General features: G+C 44.4%; 1 protein-coding gene across 4 annotated transcripts in view; it reads right to left on the bottom strand.

Moving 5' to 3' along the window:
• The window catches only part of PRICKLE2 (prickle planar cell polarity protein 2), a 349,942-nt gene that overhangs the window by 159,464 nt on the left and 164,096 nt on the right, over positions 1-26,382 (bottom strand). The window contains exon 1 of one of the 4 annotated variants that reach the window (XM_067043730.1): positions 10,866-11,151. The exons of 2 other annotated variants lie outside the window; for them this stretch is intronic. The gene's annotated coding sequence lies outside the window, so the exon portion shown is untranslated. Of the gene's footprint in view, positions 1-2,487; positions 2,709-10,865; positions 11,152-26,382 lie in introns of those variants that run through there. One more of the 4 variants, XM_067043731.1, reaches the window with a different exon arrangement.

Here is a 26,382-nt window from a genome sequence, read left to right as displayed (position 1 = left end):
ATACTGTCCTCGATTTTGCCTCGTCTTGCAAAATCTAAAATATTCACTGTCTGGCTCTTTACAGAAAACATCTGTTGATCTGTGGTATAGAAAAGTCCCAAATACACTGATAGTCATATTGAAAATGCTCAGTAAATGACAGCTCTTAGTATAATTAAATCTCCAAAAAAAGCTTGGCATTGAAGTCACTCAATTATTTCTTCCTCTTTGCGAGACATTACAACCCTACAGAAAATTCTGGCTTAATTCTTTGCTGACTTGAACAGATAAAAAAAAAAAAAAAAATCTTCCAGTCAACCTCACCCTTCCCAAGCATCTTCACTTTCTTTCCGACTTCTTAGTCACCAAGCAATAAAAAATAAACACGAGAGCCTAACAAAGACACTTACAATGTAGTGTTTCCCATGCCTCCCTCCCCACTCCACCTGTCATAGACACATATCTTTGAGATCACCTAGCCAAAAAAGGGACAAAATGGGTAAGACAAAGGAACAAGTCTAATTTCATTTAGATCCCTTGGGAATGTCTTTGTAACTGGGCCTACTATCCATCTTACATTTCCCCATCTAACTCCAGATTTGACAGGTGTAAATCGCCCATCTGACACAAATGAATGGAACCCTGGGCAAAGCCACATATATGACTCCACCATTCACCACATGGCACTAATGCTTCAGCCCTGCCCAAACTCAATCTGGGCATCTAGGAAGAGCTTCTCGCGGATGTAACACCAGGAGCGGTTGAAACATGAGTTCCAACCTTCTCCAACGAAAGAAAAATTATATGGTTGAGTTACATTGCCAGTTTCCAACCTTTTTGGGCCACGGGGCCACGTTTCTGCCTCACGCCTATGTCGCCTGGCCAGTCTGGGCCAGCTCCCTGCTCCACCCTTCTGCCCCCAACCCTCAGCTGGACACACTCTAACCTGTACAAGAGTTTGGGTTGTTACAAATACCAGGCTTGGGATTATGAAATGGGGGTGCAGGATGAGTGCAGTGGAGGCCCCCGATGGAGAAAGAAGGGGACTCTTGCGGGCATCACGTCTCTCCTGAAGGCAGTCAGGGTAGCAACGGCTGCGCACTGGCACAGGGGCATGAGTAAATGAATGAGGTGGCACCAAGTGGGAAGCTGGGAGGCGGAGCTGTGTCTCTGGCTGGGTGTCGACTCCTTCGGATGACCACATCCGGGCTCAGCCCACTGGAAGGCAGGCCAAGGGGAAAGTATTTTGGCAAGTGTGGAGGCTCAAAAGATTTCAACACATCAGGGAAAGGGAGCCTTGGTCAACGGCTCAGGAGGGTGGTGGGTAGGCCAGGGAAGGGATCAGTTCCTTTCGATCAGCCAAGACCCTTGGTTATGAGTTCTTCATGTTGCAAAGAATCTAAAGCAGGCAACTGGGGTGGGAGGTGGGGGAGAGAGTTCTTGATTAAAAGTATCATGTATTTTGTCTCAGCATTAAATGTTCCCCAAGGAGGAGGCATTAGAATGTCTGTTATAGCATTCTCTGTAAGAGCTGCTAACTAAAAACTAACCAAATGCCCACCGAAAATTGAATGGGTACATTGGGATTTATTTAACAATGGGATACTCTACAACAATTAAAACGAATGATCTACAAACATATACAACAAAATGACTGAACCTCACAAACAGAATGCTGAGTGAAAAAAACCCAGGTACAAAAAGAGTATGATTCCATTTAGGTCAAGTATAAAAACAGGCAAAACCTACCACGCTAGAAGTAAGGGTAGCGATCAGTGGTAAGAGGGGGGCAGAAGGGCCACTGTGGCACTGGTGACATTTTAATCTTAATCTGTATGCTGGGAACATGTGTGTGTTCACTTTATAAGCATCAGATATGTTCACCTGAAAAGATTCAAAAAATATAACTTGGCCTTTGACAGATGGGGAACCACAGTTTGCCAGTCTTGAAAGGAGCCCTGGATATTCTGGGGATGAGGCACCGATATAATTTCATTTGACGAGAAGGATCAAAGAGAAGGGACATGATAATAGTGGTAGTAGCTGTAACAATAGTAAAAATATATAATTATAGTAAAAAGCTAATATATTCAGTGCTCACCTGTGCTAAGCACTTTGCAAGTATTACCGCATTTAATCTCTACAATAATCCTATGAAGTATGGGCAATGACATCCCATTTTATAGTTGAGGAAACTGAGGTCCTGAGGGGTAAAGACATGCGCCCTGACCCCTGATTTAAGCATGTGGCTGGCGTGCAGGTCGGGGAGAGCTCTTGGCAAAGGGAGAACTTGATCCAGGCCTCCTGACTTTTGAGTCAATATGCCTCTGGGTGGTTGAAAAATGTCCCCCTAAAGATATGTCAATGGCCTAAGTCCTGGAACCTGTGAATGCTACCTTATTTGGGAAAAGGGTCCTTGCAGATATAACTAAATTAGGATTTTGAAAGGAGAAAATTATCCTGACTTATCCGAGTGGGTCCTAAGTGTCGTTGTGTAAGTGTACTCACCAGAGAAAGGCAGGCAGAGAGAGATGTGACCCAAGCACAGATGAGAAGACAATGTGAAGATGGAGGCGGATATTACAGCGATGTGGCCACAGACCAAGGAATACCCAGGATGGCTGGCGGCCACCAGAAACTGGAAGAGGCAAGGCATGAATTCTCTCTGAGCCTCTGGAGGAAGTACGGCCCTGCCAACACCTTGGTCTTCAAACTTCCGGCCTCCAGAACTGTGAGAGGATAAATTTCTGTTGCTTTAAGCCATCCAGTTTATGGCAATTTGCTAAAGCAGCCACAGGAAACAAATAAACTCTCCATAATCTAAACATCGTACAGCATCATGTAAACAATGTTCTCCAAGATGGCCACACGAGTGTCCCTGAGAAGCATCCTGGGATCACACAGGTTTGGGAACTAATGTGAGACAGTTTTCTTTACGGTTGGACTTCTCGGAACCTTTTATGTGTTTACTGCGTCTTATGTGTCTTTGAGAAGGCAGTATGGTAACACAGAATTTCCCAAACTTAACTGGAAGATCCCACTGACCAGTCCAGGAAAGTGCTGCAGTATGCCAGGCTGAAAACACTTCTGAGACCCACGAGGAGACAAAGGTCTAAAAATTTAAGAGGTGTTACTTTGCCAAGCTCATGAGTATTTTTTAAAGCCCCCCCCCCAACACAGCATAGTAGTTATCAGATCAAGAGTTAGACTGGATGATCTCCATGGGGCCTTCGAGATCTAACAATTTCTAATTCTTTATGTATAACACCAGAGATGGTTCTTGCCCATGGCAGACATTGCTAATCAATCACAGCACAGTCCCGAGCTCTGAAAGGGCCCGCTAGTCCTCCTTAACCAGAGCTCTAGACAAATAAAACGTATGTACTATTCCTGTCCTAGTAACTCAACAGACAGTTCAAATAAATAAACTGTGGCTTATGGGATTTCACAAATGCCTGTGTTATTTTCTTCCTGCCCAGGAAGGGCAACCTCATCCCCACTGACATTTGATGATTTTCTTCCCATTTCTAGAACGTACAATCCTTTGCTCTGATTTTTTTAAAAGAGAACTCCAGCAATGATACTGGATGAGAGCCTTTGGGAGCAGGGAGGGGGGGAGTGTTTGGGGCACTCTACGTGCAGTCTAACCTTTGTTCTCTTGGCAGAATTTTCTCCAAAAATTTAAAATATATATGTGTTTACTGCCTTCTGAGCTCCAAAGCCATTCATGGAAGTTGCAGTTGATCTTAAAAGCCTCTGCATCCAAAGTCAAATCCCAGTGCAGCAGCTGTGTCTGATTAGACTTCCCTGGCAGGAAAGTTCAGAAGCTCAGAGTCTTCAAAGAAAACCATTAGTTGGGGGTGTAATTTTAAAAGGTGAGGAACCATGAATGCCTCACTCCTAATGCAAAAACACCCTCCTCTGAGGGGTGTACAAACCTCTGCAAGGGGCCACTATCACTGACCTTGTTTTATAATTTAAAAAAACAACTGAAGGTCAGAAACATTAAGTACGTGGATTTAGCGAGGCTATGAAGGTTTTTAGTATTTCCATCCCCCCCAAAAGGAGGATGGAGTTGAGAAAAGGAGGAGAGTGGTAAAAATAATTTGAAATTTTATATTAAGTAACAATTTTCTTGCAGTTGCTACGTCAGACACTGAGCTAGGTCCCAGTCAGTCAGCCCCTACTAGGTGGCAGGAACTGTACACTGAGGATGGGAGTTGAACAACATAGTGTCTGCCCTTCAGGGACTAGGAGGGAGTGACAGACACTTGTCACACTGAAAAACAAATATGTTATATCTTGAGAAATGCTCTGGACAAAAAGTAACATGGTGTGTGGGGAGGGGGGCGGGGCTTGGTGACGCAAAGCCAGGCAGGAAGTCCTCTTGGCAGAATGACATTTAAGCTAAGCAGGTCAATGATGAGAAGCTGCCAGCCAGGTAAAGTTCTAGGAGAAGTGTGTTCCAAGCAGAAAGAAGAGCAAGTGCAAAGGCCCAGAGGCAGGCAGGAACTTGGGTGTGAAGGGCCCTTGTGGCTGGAGCATGTGGACGAGTGTTTGGGGAAGGAGACGTCCTTGCAGAGCAGACAAGGGGCAGCTCTGTTAAGGTGGCGGGGCAGGGGGCCGTCCCGCAGTTCATGGTGAAGTGTTTGGATTTTGCTTGTATTGCAGTGGGAAGCTGCTGGAAGATGTTAAATAGGGGAGGGGTAGGATCTGATTTAAGCTTTAAAAACACTCGGTACTGGGGAAGGTTACTGAGTAATCAAGGTGAGAAACGATGGTCACACATACTAAAGTTGTGCCTGTAGAGATGACGAGCGGTGCTCCATTTGGCATAAACCTCTTTTCTATCATATTGTTTACTGAGGTATAATTTACATACAGCAAAACACATATCTTATGCGTAGAGCCCGATCAATTTCGACAGATGCCTGTACCCATGAAACCCACACTCTACCGAGAATGTAAAGCATTTTTTGTACCCAAGGAAATGACTTCAAGCCCCTTTCCTGTCAGTCTTCCCTCTCCCTCCCTCCATATATTTTTGAGGTAGAGCTGAAAAGACTCAATTCCTTGGGATTGGACACGGCAGTATGTGGAAAAGAGAAAGATCAAATATGCCAGAAGTCTGTAGCTCAAACAACGGGGCGCCTGGAAGTGCCACTGCCTGATGTGGTAAAGGCTCGGGGAGGAGAATGAATCTGCAGTTGTGCTCTGACACATCAGGTTGGAGAAGCTCGATGAACACCTACTGAAGACGCTGAGAAAAGAGTTCAGTGTGTAAGTCTGCAGCTCAGGAGCGAGGTCCAGGTTGAAGATGGAAATCTGTTAGTCATCGCGTGAAGCCGTGGACTGGGTGATGTCAGCAAGGGAGCGAATAAAGATGAAAAGGAGAAGGATGAGGACAGAGAGGACAACAGCAGTCCAAGGAGAAAGAGGAGCAAAGGAGACTGAGGCAAGAGGAAGATGCGGCAATGGGATATACCTACACCTGCCGAAGCAAGAGTAAAACCACAGCAAGGCGGGAACGATGCACTCACACAAGTGTCCCTGGCAAGTGGAAGGTAACCCCCGCATCTCTTAATTTATGTAACCATCCCCCAAACTCTGTAGGGTAGGTCTCATTATCATTCCCATTTCACAGAGAAGGAAATGAGGTTCAGAGAGGTACTGACTTGTCTAAAGGCTAATAAATAGAAGAGCTGACATCTTGATGCGTAGCAGCTTCCCCTCCAAGCGCATACTGTGCAGCATGTTAACAAGCTCAGGCTGCAAGAGGGTTCTGGGGTCATATTAGCACGGAAGGCGCAAACTCACAGTTAAACAGGTTTCCCCACTCCAGGGCTCAGAGCCTTTAATATGCTAGTATGAACTGTGATTCCTCCAAAGAGACATGTAGGGTATCACATGTTTCAAATACACATGGAACCATGTTTTCGCTTTCTTGCTTGGAAGAGCCATTTGAGCAACAGGTGTTTCCTAGAACACCGTAAGGGAACCATTCGTTGCTAGAAGGCAACAGGATCACGTCTTCAAAATGTGTTTGAACAAAGTCCAAAGTGTTTCCACAGACATTATGTCACTTGTACCCAAAGGAGAAAGGGTTGACATAAACATTCCATTTAACTGATAATGGAGGCAAAGTGCACGAGGTTAAGTGGTTTGTCCTGTATCACAATCCTGCAGCAATTAAGCAAGAGAAAGCAGCCCCGGGTGCATAAGGCCCAGGGGCAAGAGAAATCGGGTCAGGCCGAGGGGTGAATCAAGCAGGAGGCATAAATGAGGCTCCTCCTCGACCCTGCCCCTTTCTTTACAACTTTCCCTTGGTATTTGCTTTCGGCAGGAATCTACCTGGGGGGAGGGTGTTAGTTTACGCAGAAGATGGAGGAAAAAGATGGGCTCCATGTGGGCTCAGGTCACGGGCATGAGGAAAAGGCTTCGGCCCTGTTGGGCGTGTGAAGTGTCGAGGGTCTTGTGGGAGGGGCCTGAGGGAAGTGTCTGGAGAGGAGGAAAGAGGTGACACTGGGGACTGTGGAAGGACCCACTGAAGGACACAGACCTGCCTTAAGGATTCCAAAAGCTGGGGGACTCAAAAGCACCTCACAAGTAAATCAATCTGACCTTGAGTCATCTTGGTTCAGCAGTTAGAGAACTCAAGGCAACTTAGTCAGATGCTTCTCCAGTATGAACGTGAACACCTACACGCCCATGCGGCCCTCCTGCATCCTGCCACAAGGGGCCCTCGTGGACTGCAGCTGCGTACTGCATGCCAACGTCACAGGAAAGGGTGCAGCAGAGAGAGTTGTGGGAAGGGGTCACTAGGTCCAAACTGTAAAGGGAAGACCACACAACCACCAGGGGCATAAGCGTGAGCTCCACGTGTACTGAGGTTGGACAGTCACGGGTTCCAGTCCCTCGCGTGGCCACTTAGTAGCTGTGTGACCCAGAAGAGTTACAGAACCTCTCTGAGCCTACCCTTCCTCGTCTGGGAAACAGGGATGATAACAGCACCTACTCCGCAGGGTTACTGTGAGGATTTTAAGCGATCAGAAAGGAAAAGCCAAGTGTGTCTCAAGGTAGAGTCCAAGGTCTCACTTGAGATGCTTCTTAACATGCAGATTTCTAGGTCTTACACATACCCCCTGAAACAGACTCTCTGAAGAATATTCTTATGTGCAGGAAAGTCTAAGAAACATTGATAAGACACACAGTCTGTACTTGGCAAAGACTCAGTAAGTTAATAGCTATCATTCTATTGACTGCTATCATCAAGTATAACATGCTAATATGAGACCTTTTCTCCCGGCTAGACAGTCCGAGGGCTCAGAATTAGAATTCACCTGAAATCCAGCTCAACAGATATTCACTTATCCTCAAAAGCCTAAACAAAGCCTCAACCACTGGAAAAATTAAAGGTTTTGTAATTACAGCAGCCTAGGTGAATGCAAAGGAATCTTCTGTTAATGTTACCAAGAAATCAAGTAGTCACTTTTTTAAAAAAATATGAAAAAGTGAAAAAAAAAAAAAAAAAGAAAGAAAAAGTGGCACAAGGCAAACTTTCAAAGACGTGATAAGCAACGTCACGTACACAGTCCCTGATGTTTGGCATCTTGCCTGGGAAGGTGCCTTGGGAGGAGGAAGACCTTCGTGATGGGTATGATGATTTCTATACACAAGCTGGCTGGTGAAAGTCAAACATGAAGCAATTCTCAAAGGCCTCTGGGCTATACTTGTAGGGAAGTCATTCATGAGTTTTCCCAGACACTTGAGTCCCACAGTACCTGGGTCCGTCTGTTCCCTCCAGCGCCCCTCCATCTTCCGTATCTACTGGAAGGCATCCAGATACAATCTTTGCAAAAACGAGTCTTCCTCTGCTTGTCACAAGGAGCAGCAGGATATGAAAAAAGAACATCACCCAAAAACACAAACAAACAAAACTGCACGGTAATCAAATGCTAAGTATCCTGGGAAAGAATCCCTTGCCATTTCGATTTTGAGAAAAAAAAATTAAAAAAAAAAAAAAAGCAGGGCTTCCCTGGTGGCGCAGTGGTTGAGAGTCCGCCTGCCGATTCAGGGGACACGGGTTCGTGCCCCGGTCTGGGAAGATCCCATGTGCCGCGGAGCAGCTGGGCCCGTGAGCCATGGCCGCTGAGCCTGCGCGTCCGGAGCCTGTGCTCCGCAGCAGGAGAGGCCACAGCAGTGAGAAGCCCACGTACGGCCAAAAAAAAAAAAAAAAAGCAAAGAAACTTTTTTGGAACATTACATTTAAGGTCTCCATACAATTTCCATCAAGTTTTATTATATTCAACTAGGATTGCCATTCTGTGTTTTGGTAGCTGAAAAAATTATTCCTCTCACTGACTCGGAATATCACGCTGAGTTTATATGCACCCAGACCTCTCCTATTTGATTACACAGCTAGGAGGTGCTTCACATGACCAGGTAGGTACCTTTCAGAAAACTAGCTTGGGGAGCAGAGCGTCTCTAAGATTTGGTTTTCCAAAATTATTAAAAATGGCAGATCTCTGTAAGCACTACACAAAGCAGGGCACTGGACCCCCTGGTTGTCCCTGGCCGCCTTTTAATTGCCCGATATTCACGGTGGGGGTAAACGCAGCATAGAATCACTCTGCCTTCTCTGCAAACAGTTCTGCAAAGACCATAAACGTCACCACCAAATTGGTGAGTGCCAGTTCAAACCTTTGCCTCTCATTCCTCGAGACATCTGTGTCCCTATGGATAACAATCCGGGCTTAAAGGAAATCTTGGGAAAAGGAGCCAAGAGCTTTTCCTGCTAAGGCTAGTGGAGGAGGCCAATGGGGAAGTGGGCTCGATAAAACTGTCTCCAAAATAAGTTCCATCTTAAAAAGCTCATGAAGGGACTGAGAGAGTTATTTCAGTTTCTCAAATGGAAGCCCAACCCCAAAAATAAAAAAAGAAAAGGCTTGTTGAGGGAGAAGCTTAAAAGGCTGGGAGAGGTTGAGGGTATCACTGCAGAAAGATTGCCTGGTAACAGAGCTTTCTTGTATTACACCCAAAGCTGTGTACCATCTGAGGCTGATTCAGGAAAATACTCAAATCTCCTGGTAATTTCCTGCAGACAAGACATTTAATCATCTCCAAGCCTCCACCGCAAGACAGAGAAAAAAAAGCAAAAAACCTAAACCAAATGATTCACACTCTTAAAAATGAATCTGCCTTCGAAACAAGAACTGTTTTCTGCTCTTGAAAAGCAGCCACGATTTGTTATTCTAACAAAGTGTTCCCTTCCTCCAAACAGAAATAAAAGTCGCTCAAGGAGGGCCTGTACTGATTTCTGTTCAGCATTTCTTGAAACTTCCATCCAGTCAACAGTTTCTCCTGGCAGGTTCTCAGAAATCCAGGGAGAGCTGGGGAGTCAGTGACTAAGAACACAGGATTATTTTTATAAGCTTTCCCCACACCCCCACTTTTTGGCCCCATGGGAAGATGTTTTATTGTAGGATGAGCAGAATTAGCTGTACATATAAATTCTTCACTGCTCAGCTCCCTTGACACCTTTATCTGAATTGCCTAACGGCTGGGAACATTTGGCAAGTGATGATTTGAAAAAGGAAAGGCCCAAATTCTCCCCAAGTGGTATTTGTTCTGTCTGTACATACACGGCTGTGTCCATCTCTCTAATTACTCAACTAGTTGCACAGATAAAAACACCTGTTTGCCGAAAGCAGGGAACCCAAAGTATACAAATGAGTCACACAACACCCAAACAACTGCAAATAAAGGTACTCCAGCAAAATGAGGGCTGCTACAAGCCAAAATAATTTAATACGGACGGAAAGGGACTTCAGCAATCCATGCTTCAGACTTCGCTCCCATTCTGGAAGGCTTTTCTTCCAGCAGCCCACCAGCCTCATCTTCAAAAGCAACAACAACAATATCCAAAAAACAAACAAACAAAAACAACCAACGCGCTGGCCCTCTACATTAGGCTTCCAAGTTCTTCCTTAGGTAGGTACACATGAACAAACAGACTGGGGAGAGGGAGGAAGCTGAAAAGGCATCTTTTAAAGAAACCTTACCCCTCCCCCAGCCCAATCCCTATAGATTCTTTTGGTTTTAAAATTTCCCAGGATACAGATGCTTAGGCACCCCAGATTTGCATGATCTCAGGTAAGTCTCCCGACAGCCAAGAGGGTACATTTGCAATCCTGGGAGAGCAGGGTTCCAATGAACTCCCCCCCCAACAGCTTTCCGCATCCCATAGACTCTTTTCTCAGAGCTAGGAAGGCCAGGAGAGGGGGGCCTCTCCCCTACTTCCACCCCCAATCCAGAGAGAATAAATGAACAAATTTCAGAGCTGCTTAATTACAGATATCCACCAAGGAGAAAAGCAAGGAATTTTTAAAGTTCTAGGAAAACAAGCAATGAACCATGTGGGGAGAAACATATACTCTTTTAAAGTAGACCTTCCTGGAAACATGAAACATTTTTTGAGTGTGTAAGGGAAATAAATAAGTAGGTCATTAACAATACATACATTTTAAGTACTTGAGGGAAATGAACTGTAAGAGAATAAAGGCTGTTTAAAAAGCAAGTTCAGGGACGTTTAAATGTTTCCCTCGAAGAAGTCCTAATACAGTAACAACATGATCCTTGTCTCGTGATACTGTTACTATTATTGGTTAATCAAGTGCGCAAAAGCTGGGAGACGCTCAGATCAAAATGACCCCAAGGTCCCCTCCCCATAGCTCATGACCTCCCCAGTGTCTGTGTGGCAAGGTGCATCTCTCCCAGAGGTTAGTGTCCCAGTTTAAGGCCCCCTTTCCTAGAGAGGGTGGTGAACACCAGGAGCACCCGCACCCCAGTGCCCCCTCCGTGCGCCCTGCCCCTGGGGGGCCACTTACCCGGCTCAGCCTTGCATCGCTCGCCACTGCGGCGCCTCCACCGCCGGGAACTAAGGGGTTGGGGGGAAGGGGCCGCAGACCCAGGGCCAGGGGATGCGGCTGCGGCTAAGAAGACCAGCGGGGCGTCGGCCGCCAACTGCCCGGAGCCAGAGGGGGCCCTGCAGGGGCTCCGCGCAAGGGAGGTGACATTCCCGGGGTGCGTTGGTGGCAGCTGCTTCCTTGCGCAGCTCTGGATCCAGGAAAATCGCTCAGGTCCCCAGGAGGGACGCTTCCAGCTCTCCAGGCTGCCTCCCAGCTGCTTAAAGGGACGCCTCCCCACCTACCGCTGCGCTTATTGGTGAAAATTCCAAGCTCCAGGCCAATCCTAGGCCTGTTCCCAAATTGAGATTTCAATCAAGGGAGCTACTGCTTTAAAATTAGAAAAGGCTGATGGCGGTGAGGAGGGGGGGTGTTCAGCCACCTTTCCTCAGAAGCAGGACACAGGCCCTGTAGCCCTTGCACGTGGAGGTCCCCAGAGCCGGCAGTGGCTGCAAACGCAAAATTATGGTGTACAGCAGAATACACAAGGAAGGCAGGGAACAGGCTGGCCCTTGGCCTTCACCCCTTCCATCTTACTCGTCCTTCAAGGTTCATCCAACTTATCACAGATTTGGAGACCCTCTGTTGCTGCAAAGAACCCCCCAGCTAGGTGCTTCTAAATTCTCCCCATTATTACCCCCTTCTGAGGCACTCATCACAGTTTCAGTTTTCTTTTTTTTTTTTTTTGGCTTAATCTGTCTCTCCCTTTACACTGTAAATTCCACCACGGCAGGGATGTTTCCATTCTTCATCACACTGTTATTACTTCCTGCCTGGAAGACTGTGAGCTCTCACTAAATATTTGTGGACGGAATAAATGAAGGAATAAACAAAGGAATGAACAATGATACATCCTATGTTAGCTGTGACAAGTGTTAATTAAAAGGCAGTGTTCAAGACGCCAGGTGTTTCAGTGATAGCCTCCGCCTCTTACTAGTTATGTAACCTGGGCCTTAGTTTCCTTGTCTGTAAAGCATGATCATGAAATCTCCCATCTCACAAGGTTGTTGTAAAGATGGTATTAGCTCATATCTGGACCACATGATGCGCCCAGTCAATAGCTACAGACTATTGGATAGTCAAGAGCTAGTGTTATTAATGAAATCAAAATACATTTACTGGGACTTCCCTAGTGGCGCAGTGGTTAAGAATCCGCCTCCCAATGCAGGGGCCACAGGTTTGAGCCCTGCTCTGGGAAAATCCCACATGCCGCGGAGCAACTAAGCCCGTGTGCCACAACTACTGAGCCCGCGCACCTAGAACCTGTGCTCTGCAACAAGAGAAGCCACCGCAATGAGAAACCCTTGCACGCAACAAAGAGTAGCCCCCGCTCGCCACAACTAGAGAAAGCCCACGCACTGCTACAAAGACACAAGCAGCCAAATTAATTAATTAAATTAAAAAAAATACATCTCCTGGGGGTTTGGGATGGTCTGACTGCTGGTTTGGCTTCTTGGTGATTATTAGTCATTCACGAAACAGATGTGAATTCAGTGCCGACTCAGGGTCAGGTCCAGTGCAAGGTGCGTCACCAACTCCTAGTGAGTGGGAGTGTGCCTTAGGGTTTCCCAGAGATACAGAACCAGTAGGATATATAGAGAGATATGCGGAGATTTATTACAGGAATTGGCACCCATGGTTATGGAGATAGAAGAGTCCCATGGTCTGTGTCTCCAAGTTGGAGAACCAAGAAAGCTGGTGTTATAATGCAGTCTGAGTACAAAGGCCTGCGAACTGAGTGCCAGTGGTGCAAGTCCTGGTCCCACTCCAAAAGCCTGAGAACCAGGAGTGCCAATGTCTGAAGGCAGGAGAATATGGAAGTCACAGCTCAAGCAGAGAGAGCAAATTGATCCTTCCTCTGCCTTTTTGCTCTATTCACACCCTCAACAGATTGGAAGACGCCCACCCACATTGGTCAGAAGCACTCTTCTGTAGGAAGTCCACTGATTCAAATGCTAATCTCTTCTGGACGCTCCCTCACATACACACTCAAAAATAATGTTACCGGGGGATTCCCTGGTGGCACAGTGGTTGAGAATCTGCCTGCCAACGCAGGGGCCACTGGTTCGAGCCCTGGTCCGGGAAGACCCCATGTGCCGCAGAGCAACTAAGCCCATGCGCCACAACTAATGAGCGTGCTCTAGAGCCCGCGCACCACAACTACTGAGCCTGCATGCTGCAACTACTGAAGCCCATGCACCTAGAGCCCGTGCTCCACAACGAGAAGCCACTGCAATGAGAAGTCCGCACACCACAACTAGAGAAAGCCCACGCACAGGAACGAAATCCCAATGCAGCCAAAAATAAATTTAAAAAATAAGTATTTTTTAAAAATAAAATAATGTTACAGCTATCTGGATATCCCCTAGTCCAGTCAAGTTGACACATAAAATTAACCACTGCAGGGTGGGGGACAGGAGAGAGAAAGAGACAAAGAGAATTATGTTAAATGATAGTCGACAAAGACATATGACCAGGAATGTTTATTGTAGGATAGCTTATAATATCACAATAACTGAAGACGATCATCCAATAAAAATAGGGGAAATGGTAAAATTATGGTACATCTATTTCATGGAATACTATACCGTTATGAGAAAAAAGAGGCAGAGTTAAGTGCACTAATAAACAATGAACTCCAAAATACATTAGTAAGTACAGTTCAAAAGGTAAAATATATTCCTGCTTGAATAAATAAATCTCCATGTATTGTATACACATATGTATGCTCTATGTGCAGAAAATGCTTCTAAAACTATGCCTAAGAAAATGATAAAGGTTATTATACCTGGCAAGGTGGTTTGAGAACTAAGCAGGTGGAAGATGGAAAGGAGACTAATATTTCATCATATATTCTTGTGTATTATTTGATTATTTTACTATCAGCTTGTAATAAGCTCCTATTTTTGGCAAGATGGCAAATGATGACAGCCTGAAAATTCCAACCCTTCAAAGACCCTAGATATGCTAGGTAAAATATAACAAAAATTATTTTAAGGGCTTAGCTAACTCACAATTAAGAAAGGAGAGTACCCAGGTGGTAAAAATAAAGAGGTAACTAAAAACAAGAATAATGAGCATGCAAACTCATGTTGGGGCTATGAGGTAGAAGGGAAGGTGGCTGGCAACAGGGGAATAGTTTGTCTTAGTTCCCTAGTGGCTAGGATTTGAATGCCCAAGCCGGACAGAATATGAGGCCTTGGAACAAGGAGAAGCAGGAAGTTGTTAGTAGACCCCTACAGAAAACCAGGAACACTCCCTGAGGACTGCACTCTCAGTGAACAAACAGATTAGAAAAATTGTGAACCAACCCAAGGAAACTTGTCTTTCTGTGTTCTGAGCAGGAAGGAAACGTTTACGTTGAGAATCAGAAACACTAGGCCTATGCCTTTCTTGGGAGTGGAGTATTAATAACCAAAGGCAGAATCAGAAAACTCCAAATGAACAAATATAAAATTTGGTCCTGTTCACGATATGCCAACAATTCCCCCACAGAAGCAAATGAAAAATTGCCCTGGAGAGTCAGTCCTGTAACCTGGGCTAAAACTGGCCCTGCAAAGCATGAGCTCCCAATAGTAAATTACAAAACACAGAGTCAAAGGTCACAAGTCAACAAGCATGAGAATCAGAGGCTCAAGAGTTAGAGGTCGTAAAACAACATTTTGGAAAACAACATTAATAAAATTTAAAACGGTTAAACACAGTAACGCTAGAAATGAAACTTAAAAAAAAAAAGACATGATGCCTCTCTCTCCCCACAGAGTCATTAAAATTTCAAACTCAATGGAGAGGTGAAACAGAAGGCTAAATACTGAAGAGGGAAATACAGATCTCAGTACATTACACAAGATGAAACACAAAGGGATAAAGAGGTGAAAACTATGAAAATGAGGTTAAGAGATACAGAGGATAGACTGAGAAGGGCCAACATATGTCTAATAGGTGTCCCGTTGGGAGAGAACAGACATTCAGAAGAGGCATAATGGCTAAGAATTTTCTAGAATTTATAAAACTCATGAATCTTCAGATTCAAGAAGCACAAGGCATCTCAAGCAGGATAAACCTAAGAACATCTGCATGTATTGATCACTCATAAAAGTACAGTTAATAAAAAACTGAACTGAGGAAAAGTGAAACAGTTTGATAATGCAATAACAGAGTTAAGCAGAAGGTATTTAGTAGTATTAAACAGAGGCAACTCTGCCATTCCACATTTAGAGCTGGACTATATTTCCTTAGATCTTTTATCCCCAAATATAATGAATTCTGAACTAGAGAAGGTTCTTACAGGCCTAGCTGTACATTAATATGGCTCCTACGTACCAAGGTGAAGTGGCAGAGAACTCCCGGGAAAGCTGTATTCATTCAGCCATTAAACAAAAGTGGCAGAAAAAACCACACAAAAAAACAAACCAACAGAAACACAAAGCCCCTGTCCTCAGGAATCTTACTCTGGTGGTAAAGGAAGCAGATAAACAGATTGAGAGTGTCATCATAAGGGAGCATAAATGACTATAGAAACACAGAGGAAGAACATCTCAACCAGCCTTGCAGAAAAGTGGTACCTGATGGAAGGCTTCCTGGAGGGGGTAACATCTACACTGAGGGAGTTGGTAGGTACCCTTCGGAGGAAACACTTTAGAGTTAGGCTTGGCTTTAAATCTCAGTACTGCCACCTATCACCTAGTGACTTTGGCCAAGTTATGTAACTTCTCCAAGCTTCATTCACCTCATCTGTAAAATGGAATTGACAGCACCAGTCCTGGGGTTGTTTTGAGGTTTAGGGATAATAAATGTAAAGCATTTAGCAGAATGCTTGGTCTAAAATTGATATTTACTAAATGGGTAGCTGGTGTTATTATTAGATGAAATTCAGTGCCTGGGTGGGAAAAAAATGTTTTCTGTTTTAAAAGGTGATTTTCTTCTAAAAGCTGAAGAAGACACAGGCTTCGGCCTGTTTTCATGAAACCATCTTGAAGACCATTGAATATTTACTGAATCTACCCTGCAAAAGTAACATTATCATGCTATCAAAATTTAAAGAGTTATCCAATCTGGTCCTTTTAATAAAGAAACTTAAAATATAGTCCTCCCAAAATAATTAATGAAGGCTGCATATGTTAAGTGTCAAATATGTGATTCTCTTCTGTGATAAATCCCAAAACCGTGACAGAATTCTTCTCTTTATCATGAAACCTTCAGATTCCCAACCACAAATCAAGTTGAGAGAATTCAGAGTCCAGCAGGGAAAGATTGGACCCTCCTCAGTATTACTCAACAAGTTTGTGAATGACCTGGACAATGGATGGAAAGGGAACTCGTAAAGTCCAACCAATGATGCCAAGTTGTTGGGCCCTGCCAATGCTCGGCAGATAAGAACACAGAGCGATCTAGCCAATCTGTAGGAATGGCCTGAATTAAAGTAGAGAAATTCAATAATGGCAAGGGTTGCGCCTGCCCTTTGGAAGAAGCACCGAACTGTGTGCAGTCTTAGAGAGGGAAGAATTGGCCAAGGCCAAGCTTTCCATTCATTTCTCCATGCATCATTTAACAAACATGTATCTAATGTCTACTAAGAGAAAGGGTTTGCCTTATAGGCTGGGTAAACAAGGAAAAACATGAATAAAACATGATGCCTGCCTTCAAAGAGCATAAACATAGTGATCTGAAATCTTCTTCACTTGAAACTGCCCATGCCCTCCAACATCTTCCTGCTACCATGCAGTGGTGATCTGACCTTTATAAACCATCCTAAGTTTGCACTAGAGACTAAACCCCGTCGTGTTTCACAATGGCAAATAGATTTCATCTCTTGGGCTAACACTGACTGATTAGTAGTGGATTCCTAGAGTGCGATTTGATAAGAAGTCTGAGGCTACATATGGCAGGAAAGCATGCTGTGATTGATTAGTGATGTCTGTCATGTGGATGGAGAAGGAATGACAGCACTAGTGCTATAAATCTGACATCTCCCATCTAGTCCAACCCCCTCATTCCACAGATGAGAAAAAAGAACAGATCTTTCTTTCTTCCTTTTTAAATTCAGCAACACTAGCAGGGGCAACCGAGGAGAACCTCCATATCTGAAATGTTGCTGAGAGAGAAAAAAAAAAATCTAGAGCTTGGAATATTTCTGATGAGCTTTTAAGATATGCACTCAAATCCTTTAGCAGCCTTTGTATTATGCAGCAAACAGACTAAATGGAGAAAGCTACATACTTTGATCTCCTGGTTAGCTACAAAGAGCATCCCTCCCACCCCACTAGACACACAAAAGACTACAGAAAATATATATACTTTGAGTATGCTTGAGGATTTAAAATGCATTGGGGGACAGAAATGTCTACAAAATGAATATATTTCAGAAGTACCAAGTGAATAAATACAGAGAACAGCAATTAACATGTTATTTAAGAAAGAACAAAGATTTTTATCATTTTATTCGGTTAAATGGTACTGATATCATCAGCCAAAGAAAGGAAAAGAAAAGCTCTTATTTATTTTCATAAGACACTTTATATCCTGGGGACTCTGTAACACTAACTAAGGAGATAGAGTCTGTCCCTGTTAAGCATTTCCATGCCCAATCTATCAACACTCACAACCATCACCCAGTCCTATCACAAAGAATCCTGGCTCATTCCCTGCAAAGGACAGAATGGTATAAAGGGACAACTGATAAGCAGGAAGCCAAACCCCAGCCTGATTCAGATACAAAGAACAAATTGTAGCATTTGATTAATATGCCAGCTCTTCTGTCATGCTAACTGCAAAGTGAATTCTATGGAAAACCAACTCCTTGAGAAATAGGTCTAATTAATTCAGTTACATAAACTCCAGTGAAATATTAGGGGGAGGAGGTGGGGAAGGGAGGAAGGGAGAGAGAATATCGGAATGAGAAGGACAAGGAGGGCAAGAGGGAGGGAGGAAATGAACAAATGAAAATAAATGATTGAGAGAATGTGAAGAGAATGCTCTGAAGATCACCGGGTTTACCCGGAGGCCTCAAAAGAAATGTTCTGGCTTACGGTGATAGGAAACCTATTTATATTTCAATCAAACACTTTGTTGAAGGTCTGGGTAAGATATTAAAAGATGAACAACTGGGAATTCCCTGGTGGCCCAGTGGTTAGGACTCCACATTCTCACTGCCAAGGGCCCAGGTTCAAGCCCTGGTCGGGGAACTCACATCCCACAAGCTGTGCAGAGCAGCCAAAAAAAAAAAAAAAAAAAAGAACCACCACCACCAACCCTTTAATGCATACGTTGGTCAGATTAGTTTTTCCCCACAAGACTCACTCGTGGGCAAACCCCCTTCAGGATTTCTGCTAAATCTGCTTTTACTAAATACCGTGTTCATGATTTGTCATATTGAACGTGACTTATATTATTATTTATATTGAATAAACAAGTTGTGGGACATCCAGACCGTGGAATACAACCCAGTGAGCAAAAGGACCAAACATAAGCAACAAAATGGATGAATCACAAATATGCAGTGCTAAGAGAAAGATGGCAGACTGAAAAGGCTGCATATTCTATGACTCCCTCATGTGACATTGCACAAGAGGCAACATTATAGGCACAGAAAGCCAAGGGTTGGAGATGGGGGATGGGATTGAGAAAAATTTAGAAGGTGATAGAGAACCGGTCTGTATCTTGGTTGGGGCACTGGTTACATGACTGGATGTATTTGTAAAAGCTCACGAAACGGTCAACCTAAGAGTAAATTTTACCGTATGCAAATCTAAAGAGTGAAAAACAAAACCCCGAAAGTTAAAAACATCCCTTGTATCAGTTTGGCTTTACTTATTCCGGTATTCAGCATTTTCCTTTTCTTTTGTTTTCGTAAAGATGTTTAACAAATTACTCAAAAAGTAGTTACTGAGGAACTGTGGTGTGCCAAAGGCTATGTCCATGACCTTGCTCCTTCTCAACTAAAAAGGGACATGATCAAGTTTTAGAGAAGTGCCAACTCCAGCACCCAAATGAGATCTCCTTGTTGATGTACTTACAAAGTTTAGAACACTGAAAAGAGAACTGTTTTTAACTCAATGTTAGTTAATTAATGGATTCTGTCTGGGCCACCCCAAACCATCTCACATTCTGGGAAACAGCGCTAGAGACTGGAAGCTCCATGAGGGAAAGGATTGCGTCTGTCTTACTCTGCACAGCAATCCTCAGCACCTAACACTGCAGACACTTGATAACCATTCACAAAATGAATGAAATAAACCATTCAGTTGTATCTCATGCTCCACCCCTGCTGGAGAGAAAACTCCTGAGGCAGTTCAGTTCATCAGTAGACAGCGGGATCCTGGATTAAGTTCTTGCTTCCAGTAAACTGGCAGCCGATACGCCACTGATGTGGATCACAGAGAGCCAGGCCAGCTAACTCTTCCACTCCGTGTCTTTCAAAAACCTGAGTCTTTATCTTCTATCAACCTCGTTCTATGCACGGTTCCTCATGGGACATGGCTTCAAACCAACCCTTTTACATCCCAGCCACTTAAAAATGTGACACCCCAATTACATGAGAAGGAGGAATTATTGTCAGTGCTGGTCGGGGAGATACGGTCCCGTAAGAAAATATCCATGCTTTTTAGAGAAACCTGTTTAGGTATGTAAGGTTAAAATAACATGATGTCCGAGATTTCCTTTCGAATACTTAGGAAGGAGAACGGTAAAGGAGAGGGGGAAGGAGGGAGGAACCGTAAGCCAAAGGAAAAAGAGATCGATGAAGGAAATGTAGCAAAATTTTGATAACTGTTAAATCTATTATACAGGGATTCATTGTACTATTCTTTCTACTTCTGATTATGTTTTAAAATGTTCTTAATAACGAAAAACTTTCAAGCATGATTTGACCAGGGCAGAATAGGGTGGGGTTTATGCCCTTCTCGTCCCCGATGCAGTGATTCTAAGATCATATGAATTTGATTCACACTGACTGAGCTGTTGACCAAAACCTGTATAAATGTAGGTTGTTTGTTTTTCTTTTCCCTTCATGCATCTCTCACTAGACTCTATCTACTTTATTCTACACCTGGGTAGCTGGGTTTCTGGCTCCAAGTGCAGGTCTGTTCTTTTTTTTATTTTTTAATTCAGCCCGTCATCCCTGTTCATGCTGGAATTTGGGACTCTCAATCTGCCTCCTAATGCCAAGTATCACCAAGTACATTAGTTGCCAAATGCCAGACTATGTGTATCTAAGGACCATCTGCGATTTTGTCAATTCTGCAGATTCCTGGACCCCGACCCTGGAAATTTAAATTCATTATGTTTGGGACAGGGCCCAGAACTTGTATTTTTAAAGCTTTCTTAAAACCAAACTAATATATTCATTACTTCTCCATTATATCATCAAGTACGTTAGAAAAATTGATGAATGATACTTAAAGACTGAAGAGAATCTCTTGATTATTACATTTGGGGGAGGGAAGAAATGGAAATATTTATATTATCTTTGATTTCTACTCCTAAGTTGAAAAGGCAAACTTTCCAGGTCGTGGGGGAAACCGAGGCCTCTCAAGCTCTTAAGAGCATTTCTGACAGAGGTAATCTGTATGGATATGAGGTCTAGGTATCAGCATTTTCATTTTCTGGGCCTAGATCTTGACATCTCTTTTCTTGGTGGTTATGGGAACATTCTGGCCCTGCATTTTCAGGTATATTACTCTGGAGGTATATATGCCACATTCAGCCATGCTCACCTGCAGCCACTGCTGGTTTTTTGGTGGGGGGGGCGGGGGGTGGGGAGTCATTCCTTTGGCATTTGGAAAACAAGGAAGCATTATGCAAATGAATACCCCTCCCATTTTCTCCCACTCTCTGACTATACAGGAACTCTCGCACTGAATCCTTGCAACAGATCTTTGAAGCAGCAACTATGAAGATCCCCATTTTTCAAAGGAGCAAACGGAGGCACAGAAAAGTTAAGTAACCCACCTCTAGCATACACAGCTTGTAAGTGGCTGGGATGGGAAACTGAGAACTAATGGTAGTTCACCTCTACGAATTTTTCAGGCGCTCATTTTATCCATCCACCTGTCCACCTTACGCTTACTGAGCACCTACTATACACACGCCACTATAGTAATGAGCTCTGGGTACATAGACATAAAAGAACACAACTCGCATTCAAGAGGAACTCAGTCTGTGGGAGAGAGACAGATCTGTTATACATACACTGATAAAACAAAGCATGGAGCGATGTACCCTGGGCATGAAAAAGTACTGTGGAGTGAATGACCTGGACCAACACAAGAAGGTAATGGTAGCAGCCAGTCTCAAAGAATGAGGAGGAATCCTTGAGGTCAAAAAGAGGAGAAAGACATTCAGGCAGATGAAGTTCAAGAGAAGCACATTCAGGCTTGAAAGAAACCCGAGAGTGGCAGGAAGGAGACACTGTGTAGAGCTAACCGACCTTGGCAGTATTGACACTGGGAGCTGGGTAATTCCTTGTTATAGAGGCTCTCCTGTCCATGTAGGATGTTGATCAGCATCCTTGGCCTCTACCCACTAGACACCACTAGTATCCCTGATAGTGACCATAGCCCCAAATATCTCCAGATGCCATCAAATGCCCCTAAGCAGCAGATCCAGCCCATGGAGAACCCGGACTCTTGGGAAAGCCTGCCTGTATGCGTGAAAAGAAAGAAGGGCGAGAAAGGAGAGTTTGCCAGTGACTGAAAAAAGGGAGAGGGAGGTAGTTTGGGCCTGGATCATGAAACAAGCCAGCCAATCAGGCCCCTCCGATTCTACATCACCATCTGGCCACTCTGAAGTTCATTTCCTTTAAAAGGGCCTCCTCCCAATTCCAGGCTGCATGTGCAATCCACTTTAGAAGATATAATTTTGATAATTACTTTGGTTTCCAGCTTGGACACGTAATGCCTACTATCTAACCATGTAGGAGGCAGAATTCTGAGATGGCCCCCAAGACTCCTGCCCTGGCGAATACACATGCCTTCTCTCAATTTTTCAAACACTAACCTAGGTGCTGCTGTGAAGGAATTTTGCAACTGTAATTTGAGGTCCCAAATCAGTGGACCTTAAATTAAGGAGATTATCCTCAATGAGCCTGACCTAATCCTATCACCTCTTGAAAGAGACTGGGATCTTCCTGGACACACAGATTGAAAGGGTGAGGGGCATTTGATGTAAGAGAGATTCTCAGTCATTGGCTTTGAAGATGGAGGGGGCCACATGGCAAGGACCTAAAAGTTGCCATTAAAAGCTCTCGGTAGAGCCACTATGGAGAACAGTATGGAGGCTCCTTAAAAAACTACAAATAGAACTACCATATGGCCCAGCAATCCCACTCCTACACATACACCTGAAGAAATCAGATTTCAAAAAGACACATGCATCCCAGTGTTGACTGCTGCACTACTTACAATAGCCAGGACATGGAAGCAACCTAAATGCCCATCAACAGAGGAATGGATAAAGAAGATGTGCTACATACGTACAATGGAATATTACTCAGCCATAAAAAAGAATGAAATAATGCCATTTGCAGCAACATGGATGGACCTAGAAATTGTCATACTGTGTAAAGTAAGTCAGACACAGAAAGACAAATATCATATGATATCGCTTATGTGTGGAATCTAAGAAAAGGGTACAAAATGAACTTATTTACAAAACAGAAACAGAGTCACAGATGTAGAAAACAAACTTACGGTTACCAGGGGACAAGTTGGGGGAGGGATAAACCGGGAGACTGGGATTGACATATACGCACTACTGTATATAAAATAGGTAACTAGGGCTTCCCTGGTGGCGCAGTGGTTGAGAGTCTGTCCGCCTGCCGATGCAGGGGACACGGGTTCGTGCCCCGGTCCGGGAAGGTCCCACGTGCCGCGGAGCGGCCGGGCCCGTGAGCCATGGCCGCTGAGCCTGTGCATCCGGAGCCTGTGCTCCCCTAACGGGAGAGGTCACGGCAGTGAGAGGACCGCGTACCGCAAAAAAAAAAGAAAGAAAAATAGGTAACTAATAAGGACCTACTGTGCAGCACAGGGAACTCTACCCAATACTCTGTAATAGCCTATATGGGAAAAGAATCTAAAAAAGAGTGGATACATGTATATGTATAACTGAGTCACTTTGCTGTACACCTGAAACTAACACAACATTGTAAATCAACTACACTCCAATAAAAATTAAAAGAAAAAAAAAAAGCTCTTCGGTGACCACTGGGAAAGAGGGACCTCAGTCCCACCGCAAGGTACTGAATCCTGCCAACTGAGCAGATGAGAATGCAGATGAAAACATCTTGATTTCAGCTTTTGGAGGATCTGAGCCCAGAAGACAACCACACCCTGCACCACGGCACCATGAGATAATACATACAGGTATTGTCCTGAGGCCACTAAATTAGCGCTAATCCGCTGTGCAGCCACAGAAAACGCAACCTAGATCCCTCAGTCCTCCAAGGTCCCGCTTCAACCCTTCCTTCTCCGTGAGGCCTCTCCCCACTCCACGCAGAGGGCAAGCCAGGCCACTGCAAGTTTCCCCAAATCACCACTCTCCTTCTCATGCTGCCCCAAACCCCTGATGCGACATCTCACATGCATAAACGACTGCTGTGCCTACCACTGAGTATGTCCTGAAGTGTTGCATGTTGTGTCTCTTTGCCCCTCTCCTTCCCTCCCCCCCGCTCCACAGAAATCAGCATTGGGAAGATAGCAGGCATCTCTTGAAGGATCTTCTGAATTTCTCAAATATGCCTATCAGAGCCTATTGTAGACACTTATTAAATCATTACTGATTGATGGTCGGGGTCCCCACCCCTTACCCCACACATAAGGGGATGAGAGGTATTGCAAACCACTGTCAAATTCACATTGTGACTGAACTGACTTGGACTAATGGCATTCAAAAGAACGATGTGTATTTCAACAATGACTTAAATGAGGTCACTCTCATTGGTGATCATTACTCTCAAGTCAAGGTGACCTCTCATGGGTCACTTAATTCTCACGGTCAAGCAATTAATCAGTTACTATGAGCTGCCCAAGAAAAAGTCTCAAGGCTCCTTGAATTTTACACTCTCCTGCCCTCTCGATGTAAATGAAGCGTGATATTCCTGGTCACTGGGCTTGATGTTTAGTCTCCTTGTTAGAAGACCCAAATTTGGAGTTTTCCAAAGAAAGCCTTCCACGACCACTGTCCACTGAATATTCTACCCTCCTCTGGAGGGGCAACAAGAGAATTTTAAGAATCACCTTTTTCTAGGAAAATAATAAGCACAAAGAGAGGAGTATGTACACGTTAACTAAAATAAGTTAAATCAGAAGGCATCACTTATCTTTACTGACCCAATCGCCCTTCACCATGGAATTGAAAATTTGAAATAAATGAATGCTTAAAGTCTATTTGTAGCATGAAGCTTTCACCTTCAGATTTCTTTCCAGGATAATTTCAGGAATTAGAGCTCCTGGGACCTCAATTTACCAGCTAACCTATGTGTACATTCTTTTCATTTCTGTAATTATCAGCAGGTCAATGAATATGACTCTGATCATTGCAATACGTGGGGCTGATTATGTCTCATTTCTTTATGCTAAAGAACTAATAATTATGGACAAAACTAGGAGCTCGAACTTATAAGCTATGGAGTCACAGCTTCCTTGGGTAGCATAAAAATGATCAGACTGTAAAAAGCCAACCTTCACTCTGGCCTCATTCAACTCCCCAGTGAGTTACGTTAATGAGACCAAACAGAGGCCCTCAAGTTACCAAGCAGAGTACCAGGGAATGAGGAAGGCAGGATTTACATTTGGTAAATGCATAGCGTGAGAGATGAAATATAAGTGTTTCTGGAAAATTATTACTCATAGTAACGGAGTCTCTAGAGGAGGGTAGAGAATGTCTGTCAGCTATGTTACTGCCCACGTACAGCTTCCACAGCAAATACCACTAACTGATCACTAAAGCACTCCTTCCAGCTGGGCCTGGAGCCAGCCCCAGACTCTTTCTCAACACAGCTCTCCCAGGAAGAAAAAGCTCCTCCCAAACGATCCCAACTGGCCCACAAGATAAAGTCAATTTGCCTCCTGTTGAATTAAATGTAATCAATTTGCCTCCTGTTGAATTAAATGTAATGATGGTTCTCCCTCTTCACCTAGAGCCATGCTTGCATTTGGCTGATTTTTTTTTTTTTTTTTTTTTTTTTTTTTTAATGCAGGAAAGGAAAAAGAACACACTAAAAAAGAACAAAGAAACTGAAGCATGTCACCTACTCGGCTCTATCCTGCCCACTGTTTCCAGAAATCATCAGGTGCCCAAGAGCCACTCTCTTTAAGTACTTGGAAGTTCTAAACATCTTGCCATTGGAGCTTCAGAGCAAAGGGAGGAGGCATCTTCTCCGGTTTCTTTGAAGGCTCCTCTTTCTCTGTGCCTCCTTTTAGTGGAGTCCTTGGAGGTTCTCTCCTGGGCTCTCTTCTTGTACAGCTCTGAAGGTGAGCCGAGCAATTCCCCTTCTCTCCAGTGGCACCTATCACCCTCTGTTGGCTGACTGATGTGTTCAGCGCCGGGCCCTGCTCTAGGTGCTGGGGATGTGGCAGTGAACAAAACAGACCCAGTCACTGTGCAACTTATATTCTATTGCAGTGGAGAAAGACAATCAGCAAATAAGATGAGAAGTGCTAAGGGGCAAAAGAAAGTCAAATGAGGGGAAAGAAGGATGCTAGCTTAGAGAGTGCTGATGACCACAGATCTCCTTTTTATCCCAGAGATCTTAACTAAGGTTCAGACTCACGCATCCTACCTACCTTTTGGGAATCTGCGCCTGGAAGTCCCACAGACACAAAATTCACCACACCCAGCACGGATCACCACCCTCTTCCAAGTTTTCTTCCTCAGTGGAACCGTCTACCCAGACTCCTAGGTCAGACACCTGATGGCATCCTTAACGCCTCCATTCCCTCTACTTCCAAACAGCTTCTAAATGCCCCTCCAACGCCCATGCCCTGGTCCAGGCACCATTCCCTCTTTCCTGGGCTGCTGCGTCAGCCTTACTCATGGCCAGACATCTCGCCTCTCCTCCCATCCCACCCCAATCCCATTTTACACACTGTGTCTGGAATGATCTTGCTCAACGATACATCTGAGCACGTCACTCTCTGCTCAGAACTCAGAGGATCAAGGACCCTGACTCACAGAGACCTTCAGGATCCGACCCTGACTTACAGTGCCAAGTTTCTTTATCAAAATTGTCCCCCGGGCTTCCCTGGTGGCGCAGTGGTTGAGAATCCGCCTGCGGATGCAGGGGACACGGGTTCGTGTCCCGGTCCGGGAAGATCCCACATGCCGCGGAGCGGCTGGACCCGTGAGCCATGGCCGCTGAGCCTGCGCGTCCGGAGCCTGTGCTCCGCAAAGGGAGAAACCACGACAGTGAGAGGCCCTCATACCAAAAAAAAAAAAAAAAATT

This window comes from Kogia breviceps, chromosome 10 (assembly GCF_026419965.1).
Source record: "Kogia breviceps isolate mKogBre1 chromosome 10, mKogBre1 haplotype 1, whole genome shotgun sequence".
NCBI classification, from domain to species: Eukaryota; Metazoa; Chordata; class Mammalia; order Artiodactyla; family Physeteridae; genus Kogia; species Kogia breviceps.
The sequence above is the reverse complement of the archived record's forward strand: the minus strand, read 5'-3'. Positions and strand labels throughout refer to the sequence as shown.